Raw genomic sequence first — 14,623 nt, forward strand, 5'->3', positions numbered from 1 at the left:
CATAATTATTGAGCTTCGAGGCACCACCAAGCTTCTAGGATGCCAAAGCACCCAAGAAGAACAAGCTCTAGGGTACCAAGCACCCAAGATTAATAAGCTTCTCAAACTTGAATTCCACGTATTACCACAGTGAACTCAAGTCCTTCTCTCTCAATCCAACCACAACAACTAATGCTATGGAAGAAAATCAGAAGAAGAACATGAAGAACTCCAAGATCTAGATCCAAGGGGTTCCCCTCACATAGAGGAGAAAGTGATTGTTGGAAATGTGGATCTAGGTCTCCTCTCTTTTTTCCCTGAAGAACTAGCAAGAATCATTGGAGGGATTGTGAGTTAGCAAGCTCGAAGAAGATCAACAATGGGGGAAGAACACGAGCTCAAAAGGATGGGGTTCAGTGGGAAATAAAAACCCCTTCTATAGGAAGGGAAAAACTAGCCGTTACCCCCTCAGCCCGCACATGAGCGGCACTACCGCTCCACGGAGCGGTACTACCACTTGGGAAAAGGTGTTACGTCTTAAACGTATCTATAATTTTTGATGGTTTCATGCTGTTATCTTGTCAACTTTGGATGTTTTATGTACCTTTTATATCTTTTTTGGGACTAACTTATTAATTCAGTGCCAAGTGCCAGTTCCTGTTTTTCTGTGTTTTTGACTCTTTTCAGATCTGATTTTGGAACGGAGTCCAAATGGAATAAAATCCCCGAAATAAAATTTTCCAGAACAGAAGAAGATCGGGGGACTTGAGGTCCAAGGTAGTAGAGCCACAGGGGGCCCACAAGCCCTGTAGCCACGGCTAAGGGGGGCCCGCGGCTACCAGTCTTGTGGCCTCCCTAGCGCTCCCCTGCCCTAGCTCTTTGGCCTATAAATTCCCTAAAATCGCAGAAAAAATCAGGGCATCCACGAAACCGCTTTTCCGCCGCCGCAAGCTTCCGTTTCCGCGAGATCTCATCTGGAGACTCTTCCCGGTGCCCTGCCGGAGGGGACTTTGGAGTTGGAGGGCTTCTACATCAACATCATCGCCTCTCCAGTGACTTGTGAGTAGTCCACTTCAGACCTAAGGGTTCGTAGTTAGTAGCTAGATGGCTTCTTCTCTCTCTTGGATCTTCAATACAAAGTTCTCCATGATCTTCATGGAGATCTATCCGATGTAATCCTCTTTGGCGGTGTGTTTGTCGAGATCCGATGAATTGTGGATTTGTGATCAGATTATCTATGAATTATATTTGAGTCTTTGCTGATTTCTTATATGCATGATTTGATATCCTTGTAAGTCTCTCCGAGTCTTGGGTTTTGTTTGGCCAACTAGATCTATGATTCTTGCAATGGGAGAAGTGCTTGGTTTTGGGTTCATACCGTGCGGTGACCTTTCCGAGTGACAGAAGGGGCACCAAGGCACGCATCGTGTTGTTGCCATCAAGGGTAACAAGATGGGCTTTCATCATAGATTTGAGATTGTCCATCTACATCATGTCATCTTGCTTAAGGCGTTACTCTGTTCTTATGAACTTAATACACTAGATGCATGCTGGAGAGCGGTCGACGTGTGGAGTAATAGTAGTAGATGCAGAAAGTATCGGTCTACTTGTTTTGGACGTGATGCCTATAGATATAATCATTGCCTTAGATAACATCATGACTTTGCGCGGTTCTATCAATTGCTCGACAGTAATTCGTTCACCCACCGTCTACTTGCTTTCATGAGAGAAGCCACTAGTGAACACTACGGCCCCTGGGTCTATTCACAACTATCGTCTCCACTTTTACTTTTACTTTGCTCTGTTTACTTTTTGCTTTCAGTTCTCACTTTGCAAACAATCTATAAGGGATTGACAACCCCTTCATAGCGTTGGGTGCAAGCTCTTTGTGTTTGTGCAGGTACTTTTGACTTGACGCGATCCTCCTACTGGATCGATACCTTGGTTCTGAAACTAAGGGAAATACTTACCGCTGCTGTGCTACATCACCCTTTCCTCTTCAAGGGAACACCAACGCAAGGCTCCAAGTCCGCGGGGAAATCCATTGCATATTTGCCAAGGAAGTCCCTATAGGCGTAGCCCGTAGCAGAAGGATTCCTGGCGCCGTTGCCAGGGAAGGTCTGTTTACGCAGTAGCAGAAGGATTCCTGGCGCCGTTGCCAGGGAAGGTCTGTTTACGCAGTAGCAGAAGGATTTTTGGCGCCGTTGCCGGGGAGGAGAGATCAAGTCAAGATCTATCCAAGTAGGTGTCACAAACTCATCTCTTCATTTACCTTTTTTGCAAGTTGCCTCTCGTTTTCCTCTCCCCCACTTCACATTTGCCGTTTTCATTTGCCTTTCTCCCTTGCCGTTTTCATTTACCTTTTTGCCTTTCTCTTTTGCCGTTTTCTTTTGCCCTTTGCCGTTTTCCTTTGCCGGTTTTCTTGCTTGCTTGTGTTCTTGTTTGTTTGTTGAAGTCATCATGGCTGAAAACATCAAACTTTGCGACTTTTCGAGTGCTAATAATAATGATTTTATTAGTACTCCGATTGCTCCCGCCACTAGGGCAGAATCGTATGAAATCAACGCTGCCTTGCTGAATCTTGTTATGAAAGAGCAATTCTCTGTCCTTCCTAGTGAGATGCCGCATCCCATCTCAATACCTTCATTGAGCTTTGCGATATGCAAAAGAAGAAAGATGTGGATAACGATGTTGTTAAGTTGAAGCTTTTTCCGTTCTCTTTGCGAGGTCGTGCGAAAACTTGGTTTTCTTCTTTGCCTAAAAATAGTATCGATTCTTGGGATAAGTGTAAAGATGCTTACATATCCAAGTATTTTCCGCCGGCTAAGATTATCTCTCTACGTAACTATATCATGAATTTCAAGCAACTTGATCATGAACACGTTGCACAATCTTGGGAGAGGATGAAGTTAATGATTAGAAATTGTCCCGCTCATGGCTTGAGTTTGTGGATGGTTATACAAATCTTTTACGCTGGTTTGAATTTTGCTTCTCGCAATATCTTGGACTCCGCCTCAGGTGGAACGTTCATGGAAATCACGTTAGGAGACTCCAACATCGAAAACATCATAGAAGATGCATATGGACTCTGTTTTTGATGAATGCGAGATTGTCATAAAGATGACCATAAGCTCTAAAGCTCACAAAGAGAAACACCAAACAAAAACCAAGAAAGATGATGTACAGATGCAAAAGGTTTGAGCTCTCAACAAACGATACGATCAAGCTATTCACTTGAGAGCCCTTGAGAGTACGACAATCTATCATAAAATAGAAAACCTATCAAGGACAAACCTATACCTTGCACATAGTCCACTTGAGCTAGATGATGACGATCTTGACTTCCTCAAGATGGACCACCTTTCTTGATTGTGTTGGCTCGATGAAGACTAGTTTATTGCTCCCCCATACTCACTATGGGTGAGCCACTCTTAAGCACACCCTCACAAGTCCATTTCCACCACAATGGACGACAAGATTCAAGCATGATATCTTCGTGATGCTCCACTTGAACTTGCAAACCGCAATCTCGATGATGATAACCACTTGATGTCATCCTCCATGGGTTGTCTGAGATCTTCCTCTTGACGCAAGCCCATGGAAAGACACCTAACCCCACATAGAACTCTCACGAAGACCATGGGTTAATACACAAAGCATAATGGACAATTCTTACCATATCATGGGATCACTTGATCCCTCTGTGTACATCTTGCACGCTTTGTGTATTGATCAACTTGATTCACTCTTTGACTTAGTCTTGACCAACCTTGTGTCTTTATGACCAATCTTTGGATAAAACCTTGAATAACACCTTGGTCATGATATAAACTCCTTGAAATCAACATATGGACTTCAAGAAGTGCCTATGGAAAAATCCTTCGAATATAACTCAAGGCAACCATTGCTCCATAGGGATTATAATCAATTATCACAACCACATATGGAGAAATATGCTCTAACACCAAGGACCCCTTAGTCTAGGACCCCCTCGGTATCCCGAACTAGCCTCAAATGTAGGGGTTCACGCGCCCAAGGTCTCTGGTTTGCGGAGTGAGTTCTTCACTCCTTCTATGTTGGGCTCACACTAATTCGGCCACGGACGTGTTCCTGATTGTCAAAGCGTTGTGGGGCCCACAATATTAACTTTCCCGCTCAAGGTTAACGACACCCCTCGATTATCCGAGGAGCCCCTTTAAGTTATCGGCCTTTATTAATGCATCGTTATTTTTATGCCATGCCTCGGGTTTGAAGTGTTTCCCATGAAGCGGTGTTCTCTTGCATCCGAGCTCCAACGCAAGACTGCATCTGAGGTTTCTTTTTGTAGACGAGCTCCAACACCGCATTTGCTCTCTATGGAGCTAACGACTTGCATCCGAGCTTTAGGTTAGACTGCTTCCAAGGTGGTGCACCACCTCGTCCGTGGGCTGATTTTTGTGTATTTTTTTGATTGGTCTAATTTATTCTCTGACGACCCGTGTATACAGTAGCCCATGAGACTTGGGTTGGGCAACATGGCCAACCCTATGATCATATATCCTCGGAAACTAGTTCATCCATTGAGTTTTTTTAGCGCCGAGGTACAACTCGGCAGGGAAGAAGCCGAACTATGGCTCAAAAAAGATTTCTCGAGCAGAACCACCACGTAGAACACCTCGAATAAGAGGGTTTCGTGCCTCCTGAAAGAAAAACATAAAAATAGGTTAAGGGTGTCATAAGCTCGAAAACCAAAAAACTTATGTAAAAAACTTTACGTCTACGTTGAATCAAGTCTTTTTGTGCCAATCTAAAATTGTTCCCAAAATCAATTTGTGTTTCCGTCATGTTTTAACATGGTACATACGATCTCTAGAATACACCAGCCAGCCTTCGATTTTAACCTCCTATCCCGAAGGCACTGTGCTTCTCAAGGTAGTTTAGCGAACTAAACTCGAATGGCTTGAGAGAGAAAACAGGCTACCCGGAAATTGACCACACCCTCGCGTTGACGAAAGGAGTAGTAGAAAAACACTTTGCAATGACTAAGAAGAAAAAAATATTTATGATAAAATAGTTCATATAAGTTTAAGGCCCTAGTTAACATGGAAAAATGAAATGTTTTTAACAAACAACGCTTCTAACAAGCTAAGTTTTTAATAAGCAACTTTTTTTAACACAAATATAATGCTTGGTTAACCGCCGCGCATAAATTAAAAACTGAAAAAAGTTGAGCATGAAAGCTACTTATCTGGTTAATGTGCTCGATGTTGATGACATGGGTCGAGCATGAGATGGGTCGAGGTCCCAGCCCCCAAGCCGGTCCCGGGGTGACTCAGCGAAGAACTCGGCTTGATGAAGTGGCGATGCAACATGGTCTATGTGGCGAGGCAAAGCCCCTGGTCCAGCTATCATGACGAAGCTGGTCAACTAGTGACGCCGAAGTCCCCAGAGCAGGTTGATGAAGAGAATGTGAAGCCCCCGGTCTAGCCGAGGTGACAGAGCAGGAGAGTAAGGTGACGCTAGATCCCCCATGCCAGCCGACGTGTCTAAGTAGGTCGGCGTGGTGGTCGTCGGCTTGAAGAAGCGACGGCGCGGCGATGCCGACGCAAGTCAATATTTATGATGTGGTGTATGCTCACTTGATGAAGCAACAATGCACCTAACCCATGCAACCCATGGGGCGGTGAGGTTCTATTAATGATTATTCAGCCCACGTGATGCCGAACTCTTGGTCATCTCACCGAGGTGATGAGAAAATTTCGTCCAAAAAGGACGTCCGACAACCCGTTCATGAAAAAGATGAACTAGGCCCGGATTCGTTTTCGCGCAGAAAATAGATCCAAAAGATGTTGTACTCATGGATGTTTCCCGGAGCTTGCACGGCCGGATTGAGCTGAAATTTTTCGGGGTGGTCGAAATAGGAATGCTGCAGCCTATGAATGGTGGGATTTTCCAACAGATGTCCGAGATTGATACTGGACCCCTCGCCCTAAACTCATACATATTCTTGTCCAGATTCGCCAGGGCTCCGGTATATCGAAGATTGCTGAAGATTCCTCCATCGAAACGCGACAACATTTTGCAGGGTTGTTGTAGATTCAATTCCGCACAATTTCACCAAAGCAATAATGAACATGATACTCAGGGAGATGGGATGACGAACATAAATTTGTTGTCCACAAAAAAATGTTGCCAATCTGCACATGCACATGAGTCATAAATCCTTGTGTCTATCTCACATCAGAACTATCAATGGAAGGACCAATGTCGGTGCCAAAACCAGCGGATCTCGGGTAGGGGGTCCCGAGTTGTGGATCTTGGATCAATGAGGAATAGGAAACACACGGACAATATTTATCGAGGTTCACGCCCTCTCGAAGAGGTAAAACCCTATGTCCTGCTTGATTATATTGATGTGTGTATGACAACTATAGAGTTGATCTATCACGAGATCAGATGAACTAAACCCTAGATGAGTAGGATAATGATTTCCCTCTCTACGAACTACACCCTCCAGTTTATATAAACACCTGGGATATCTAGGGTTACACATGATCGATTGCCATCACGGAATAAACATGCAGATTCTACCATCTTGATTTGGAGGACACACCAAGGCTTCACAGGTTTTCTTCCTAAACACAGAGTTGTTTTATAGCTCGGTCTTCCACAGAGCGGCCCACATGTGTGGCCCATAAGAGATAGAGTGGCAGCCTGAGGAACCCTTAGTCCCGAACTTCCACAGCTGGAAAGACAAAAGCGGGGCCATCTCAGGGGATCCTCATTCCACGGTGGTGTAGGTACGGTTGTCGCTTCTCCGCTCTCCTTCGAGGCATATCCCCTGCATTTCCGGCGAGTTCGAGGTGAGTTTTGCCACGAATCCATTTGGTTTCCCGGCGAGATTTGTGTAGGTTTCTCAAATCTCTTCTCGAATGGTGTCACCCTGACCTAACAACCCTTGCGCCCTACTTCATATGATAGGCGTTTTCAGTCATAGGTGTACCAGTTGGATTTAACTTGATCTATTAGCAAGAACACAAACCTAGTTGGGAGGCGGATTAAGACGTTGTACGAAAATTTCAGCAACAAAAAATTGTACATTTGAAAATTTAAACAAAACAATGCTAAATTTCATCCCGATGAATTACAACCTATGTGAAACATAGATTCATATACTCACACGCAAATATGAAAGACAGTGAGAAAATGGCCGCCGGTGTGGCACGGAAAAACGGCCACACAACACAAACACCAGCACAGCTGTGACAGCCCGATGCCGACGTTCCAGAAGATTCCCCTTTTCTTTCCATTTTCGTCGTGTGTCTATTTTCTTTTGTCGCTTCATCATCACATCATGCGCATCATCTGCATTGCATCGGCATCTCCGTTGCAGCCAGTTTTCAAAACTTGCATCCGTTAGTAGTTGTCGGTTCTCGTCATTGTCCGTTTTGAGTCCGATCGCACTCGCACGCGCCCGCGACATCGTCAAATCTTGTTTTTAAAGTGTGCGTAAAACTTTCTATGATTGGGGTGAGATTCTTTATTAGATATAGCTAGGCCGCCTGTCGAATTTCGTCACGATCGGAGTCCGTCTGGTACCCGAACGGTCGACCGTAGCGGCACCGTATTTGGTCTATCGTCAGACGTTTGTCGGTGTTTTAAAATACGTTGCCGCGTCGCCCATTTCCCCTCTCATCTCTGGATATCTACACTGCACGGCCACTTACCCGTTCCCGCGTGTGGAATCGTCCGATTCCAACTACACGGTTGGACCCGGAACGAAATTCCGGTTAACCAAGCCCCCCATTTCTCTATAAATAGACCTCCTCCTTAATTTTGGGCAGCAACCCCCTCTACCTCGGGATCCGCGCCCGAAACCCTAGCCCCCCCACTCTCTCTGTCCTGTGCCAGCCACCGCGGGCCTGTGGAGCCCATCGCAGGCCCGTGCGGGCCCAAACTGCCGCCGCCGCCCGTTCTGCTCCCGTGCTCCCGTGCCCCTGGTGGTGAGCCGTCGCCGGGCTGCCCGCGCCGCCCAGGCTCCCCCGTGCCCCGCCGCCAGCACCGCCGGCCGCCGCCTGCCCGGGTCGCCGCCTCCTTCTGCCCGCCACGCCGGAGCCTCGCCTCCCTGCAGCATCACCAGATCCCTGATCCAGAACCTTCGCCCGAGGCGCCCCTGGCCGCCCGTGCCGCCTTGCCTCTCCGCCGGGATCGGCCTCGCAGCTCCAGATCCGGTCGCCCCCAGCGGCTGCCCTTCCCTCGCGGCCAGGCCAACACCTCGTCCTGCTCGATCTCGGGAGAACCAGCGCCGCTATGGCCTCCCGATCTAGGGAACGAGGCGACCTCCTACAAACCCTCGCCTCGGCCGCCTTCGCCTGTGGGCCACGCGCCCCCACGAGGCGCAGCAGCAACCAGCCGCCCGAGGCCTCGCTCGTCGAGCGCCCAGGCCGGCCGGTTCACCCCGAGGCCCTTCGCCTCCTCCCGACCAGGCCGGCCCAAGAGGCCTTTCCCCAAGGTGATCTAACCCTCGCCCCCAGCGCACCTTTTTGTTTTGCGCCACTGTTCTGCCCAATAGAATTTTAGGGTTTTATTCGAATTAGTAATATTTCAAGAAGTAGACGAATATTACTTTGCCCGTAGTTTTTATTCTGTAAGTCGGATCGCGATGAGTTGTATATGGTTTTGGTGTAGAATTTCGCGTAGATTTCGAATTTACAATTTGCATAGTTGTTTGACGTCGATTAGCGTGTCGTATGCCTAGAACCGTGTGTTGTCTATATTGTTTTTGCCCGTAGTTATTTTTTTCGCGCGTGCCCGGGTTGCTCGAATGCCGTAGTAGAAATGTCCATGTTTTAGGAACCCTCTTGACATGTATTTTAGAGCGGTCATTGGTATTTTTGTGTATAGGGATTTGCCGATAGTTTATTTTCCGTGCTTAGGACATTATCTCGCATTTACGTGTGACAATATTTTTGTGTTGCAACCCCACATGTTTTATATGTTTTCGGGGTCTATGCAATTAGTTTTAGCTTTTGAGCAAGTTAGTTCGAGCGATATTTTGCCATGTTGCCCTTTTTCTATTTCGTAGGATTTATTCCGTGCTTCGTTTGAAGGAGTTGTCGACTAGAGATTTGCCCTTTGATGTTTAGTCTAGCCCCTGGTGTTTTTAGTTGCAATAGAAATGCTTGTTTAGGTGTGGTTTGCTTGCTCTCAAGTTGCTAGAAATAGTGATGATTTGGAGGTGCTGAAATATTTTTAAGTCTGAATCTGTTATATTTTGTTGTTGTCTTGTCTTGCTTCTATCTTGTGATCTGTAGCTCTTTTGAGGTTGGTCCAATGGAGTTAGTTGTAGACTTTGTGTTTCTCTAGCATGCTGTGCATTTTCATGCCATATGGAGTCCTGTAGCTATTGGTTTTGCTGCTGCCAATATGCCTTCAGATCGAAACTGCAGCTTCATAAACTGCTATTTTCACTAAGTCTGAAATAGTGTGTGAGAAGCCATTTTGTGCCTTCTTTTCCTAGTGTTCCTTGATGCCATGCTAGTTGTTGTTAGTTGTTTGTTGTAATGCTTCTTGCCCTCTTTCATTTCATGCCTTGGTTGAGTAGATTGGAGTTGTGTAGCTCGTAGTTGTGCGGTGTAGAAAATGTTATGTGGCTGATTTTGGCAGATTGTAGTGATATCTTGTTTTGCTCGTAGTTGTTGAACCGTAGCTCCAATTTGATCATGTCCTATATGGAACTTGCTTAGAATCTTGAGTAGTTTAATTTTTTCTTGCTGGTTGTGTGTTTTGAAGTGCTCGTAGCCGTCGTTGCAAACATATTGCATTCATGCCATCATATCTTGCGGTGCTTGTATCTTTTGACCCGTAGCTCCGTTGGAGATGTTCTCTATGTGTAAATTGCTTGTAACGACGCGTATAATCACGTGAACCTATTTGTTTTGCTGTTTAACCAAGTAATTAAATGTGTTAGTTCAGATCTGGACAGAATTGTAAATTAACATGTGAGGTCCTCTCGGAGGTGCTATATGTCATTTCCGACCTCATTTAAAATGCCTAGATAGGTAGCTTAATTCCGCTTCACCTCTTGCCATGATTAACCACATTTAATATTGTCGTATATCTAATCGGGATAGAACTAAATAATTAAACGTGGAGTTTCGTCAATATGCAACTCGTTGCATATTGAACTTCACTTAACGTGTAGTGTTTGATTGTGTGAATTGTCTTGCCGTGTCTTGCATGTTTTCAGCTCCTCATGCATCATTTGTGTCGTGCATGTGCTGTGGTGAATATTGTGTGTTGATTCTTGTTCCCGGTTTGCTTCGTCTCGATAGAGTTCCGCAAGCGTGTCGGATTGTGAGGACCCGTTCGACTACATCGGTTCGTCTGCTTCACGGAGTCATTTTTCTTCCAAGCGGGATCTCAGCCAAGATGACCATTTCCCCAGATACCATTACTATCATTGCCATGCTAGTTTACCGTTTCTATCGATTATGTCTCGTTGCCTACCACATGTTAAATATCAGCCTCCCAACATTGCCATGTAAACCTTCAACCTGTTCAACCTAGCAAACCACTGATTGGCTATGTTACCGCTTGCTTAACCCTATGTTAGCGTTGCTAGTTGCAGGTTCAATTGCTTCCATGTGAAAACATGGTTCCTTGTTATATCATCCTATTAAATGTTATTTAATTTAATGCACCTATATACTTGGTAAAAGGTGGAAGGCTTGCCTTTCTAGCCTGGTGTTTTGTTCCACCTCTGCCCCCTTAGTTTCGGCTACCGGTGTTATGTTCCATAATTGAGCGCTCCTAACACGATCGGGGTTGTTATGGGGACCCCCTTGATAATTCGTTTTAGATTAAAGCTGATCTGGCAAGGCCCAACATTGGTACTACTTTTGCCCAACATAATAATTCTGTTAAACTGAAATGCATAGGGAGTTAGCGCTACCCGAGGAGTAATTCTACTTAATACAGGGGGCCAGTGCTGATGGTGCTGGTCCAAAACAGAGTACCGTGCGGGGCCAACCCAGGGAAACTTGGGTGATTTCTATCAGGCCACCGTACGCGTAGCTTATCCGCCGTGTCCTGAGAACGAGATACGCGGCTCCTATCGGGATCGTCGACACGTCGGGCGGCCTTGCTGGATTAGTTTTACCTTCGACGAGATATCTTGTCCATCGGGATTCCGGTGATGCTTTAGGTAATCTCAGAGTTGAGGTTTTCCACTAAGGAATCCGACGAGATCGCGACTGTTGTGATCGAGGATTTCTATGCGGCTTGTGATAATTTGTGATGGACTAGTTGGAGTACCCCTGCAGGGTTAAATCTTTCGGAAAGCCGTGCCCGCGGTTATGTGGCAACGTCGAAACTTTGTTTAACACTGATTCTAGATAACTTGAAGTTAACTTAATTAAAATATACCAACGGTGTGCGTAACTGTGAATGTCTCTTTCGTGAGTTCCTTCTCCGATCGAGGACACGGTGGGGTTATGTCTGACGTAGGTAGGTGTTCAGGATCATTCATTTGATCATCGGTAGCTCACGTCCGTTATGCGTAGATCTTCCCCCTCTTATTTCTTGTACTCGTAAGTTTAGCCACCAAATATATGCCTAGCCGCAACTGCAACCTCACCACTTAACCATATCTCACCCATTAAGCTTTGCTAGTCTTGATACCTTTGGAAATGAGATTACTGAGTCCCCTGTGGCTCACAGATTACTACAACACCAGTTGTAGGTACCGGTAAAGGTTATTGACGCAAGCGCGTTGATTGTTCATTTGGAGTTGCTTCTTCTTCTTCTTCTTCACCGATCTAGGATGGGTTCCAGGTCGGCAGCCAGGGATAGCAAGGATGGACGTCATTCTTCTTTTCTCGTTTGTTTTCGTCCGTAGTCGGACCCTGCTCTTACTCTTGATGGTTATGTATTATACTGTTGTGACTCTGATGTAGCTTGTGGCGAGTGTAAGCCAATTCTCTATAGAAATCTCTTCTTTTCAGTACATGTACTTGTAACGATATCCATTCTTGCGACACGACGAGATGCGCTTCTATCCCTGACGAGGCCCTCGTGCCAAATTGAGGATAGGGTCGTATCTTGGGCATGACAAGTTGGTATCAGAGCAGTACCGACCTAGGAGCCCCCTTGATTGATCGAACTTGGCCGAGTCAAGTCTAGTGAAAAACTGCTTTGAGTCTAGTTATATATCGGAGAGTAGGCTTATTTTTTCTCCTCTTCTATGCTCTGGTGAGGAATCTTGACGTAACAATTTAATTCTACTCACCTCCTCACTCAAAAAAAATTAGGATCACGCGGATATTTGGAATCTATATTATGCCGATGTGACGGAGTCCTGTCTTGGTGCCTCATGTCCGACTTGATTTCTTCCGTGGAGTTGAGCTCCAGGGAATTCTTGAGCACATCGTTATCATTTAGATTTCTTAGTATCTCAGAACGAAGGATGTTCGTAATTGCTTCAATACTATTAGTGGCGAGATAACCCCGATGTCCCCAGTACTGGTGCAGATTGTTCGGGAGTACTGCCATACTTTGTATCGTTGTGATCACGAGGGTCTGTTGTAGATGAAGGTCCGAGATTCTGGTTGTGTGTTGATGGATGTGATACAGGTGACGGGTTAGTATAGGAGTTCTGTGATTAATACTCCTTGTATCCGTGTACCAGATTGCATGACCAGAAATTTCGGGAATTCTTAGGTGGGAATTCAAGTAGTTACTTATAGGACAATCTTCCAACAAATGCATGATGTTAGGTTGGGGTTCGACATCTAGTGGATTCGTTTGTTGACGGTCCACTTACAGCGGTTCTCGTTGTGTCTTAAAGAGTCCTTGTAGCTTGCTATGACTCGGGGACGCTTCGTATGTCAGGTGCATTGCCTTGCACTTTACGGCTACTGTAAGGTTCGAGCCCGTGCGATCCTGTCCACGAAAATATCGGACGAAATCTTTCTCATGAGTTTGTTCTGGCTTGTTTCATAAGACGCATCCTTTGTTTTGTTGAATATGGTAATTCAAGTTGCTTCGATGTCAAGTGGTGATTTCAGATCTTTCCTAAGAGGTGTTCTCATATTTTCATGTGAGAATGCAAATTCTTTTGTTCATTCAAATTGTCATATCAATTCTTGTCAACCGGAGTGGTGGTGTAAATCCTTTTCAACCGGTGTGTTTCTCTTCAAGTATTTCAATCCTCTCCAATTTTGCAAGATCAATCTCTCATTTCTTTCCGGAGTTCATTTCATCTGTCCCAAGTCGTCTATGTTTTTTTCCCACCCTCCCGCCATTTCAATTTTCATCCAAGAGTTTTCTTTCCATTGTGCTTCCGCTGTCTGTTTTTTTCTCTCTTCTCCGATGATTCGTTGTGAAGATTCACAGGAGCTTCGTCTTCTTCTTTATTCAGTCTTGTTATCTTTTCCGGTGAACTCAATTTAGTTGTTTGTGTCATCATATCCTTTTCATCCTTGTAATTCTTTCCCTTGTTGGAGATTCTTATCAACATATCTTGTTTATTCAGTTATCTCTATTCTATCCGGAGCATTGAAGTATCTCAGTAGTTCTTGTTTTCAATTCTTTTTAATTATTTCGAGGTGCTCAACTTCATCAAGTTTTCATTTGTACCAGTGCAATCTCACTGTCTATTCAATTTCAGTGGTGGTTTGTTTGAGTGGGCCCATAACCCACAGGTTTTCCTAGGTTTTTATAGCTCTTGTAATCTTTCCGGAGATCTTTAATTCTTTTCAACTATGACGTAAGTATGAATTTCATCAGTCATATTCCTTCTTCAAGAGCGCTTCAAATTTATTCTCGTCTTTGGCTCAACCTTTCATTCCTCATTATTCTGGACTGTCTCAGTTATTCTTGGTGATGTTCTTATCATCATTCTCTCCATTGGAAATCCAAAGGAGTGTTTCTCTCAAATCTTGGTTCATTCTTTGCGGATTCATCATTTCAGCCTTGTGTTATCATCTTGATTTGTTCTCAATCATGAGTAATCCCTTTCTTGCAATCTGGTGCTTTTCTGAGTCGTTTTCATTTCTCGATCCTCCGAAGGCCATCATTTTAGAAGATTCTTCGTTCTCAGCTTTCAGCTTTCATCCTCAATTCTTCTCAATTGTTGTCTCTTCATTCGTCTCTCGGTTATTCCGGCGCCTTGTTTAAGTTTTCTCTCAGGTGGCTCATGATCTCCTCATTTTCATATATCTCCATTAATTCTTGGTTTTCCCATTCAATTGTGAATTCTTACCGGTGCTTCCTTCAATTATGCTTCAAGTGGTGCTTATCTCTCCTAAATCATTTCAAGAAGATTAAGTGGTATGCTAAATCCGTTGCTTCTCATCAATTTAACTTGATGAAGGATAGGCATAACATAATTCTTATTCTTCTCCATAGTGGTTTCAATTCTTCTTCCGGAGTGGCTCATGATATCAATTCTATTCTCAAGTGCTTATCTTTCTTTTCCGAAGTTCCAAGTCTATCAATATCTCTTTGTCAAGCTTCATCTAAATCATTGCAAGGTCATAATCTTATTCTTTTCTACCTTCATATCTTTGCATCGTTCATTTGTATACGGAGGTCCTCATGGTGGTTCATCAAGGTTTCAATTCGTTCTCAAGTGTTTTTCAATATTCCTGTTGGAGTACCTCAA

Source organism: Hordeum vulgare, chromosome 5H, assembly GCF_904849725.1.
Source record: "Hordeum vulgare subsp. vulgare chromosome 5H, MorexV3_pseudomolecules_assembly, whole genome shotgun sequence".
Classification (NCBI taxonomy): Eukaryota; Viridiplantae; Streptophyta; class Magnoliopsida; order Poales; family Poaceae; genus Hordeum; species Hordeum vulgare.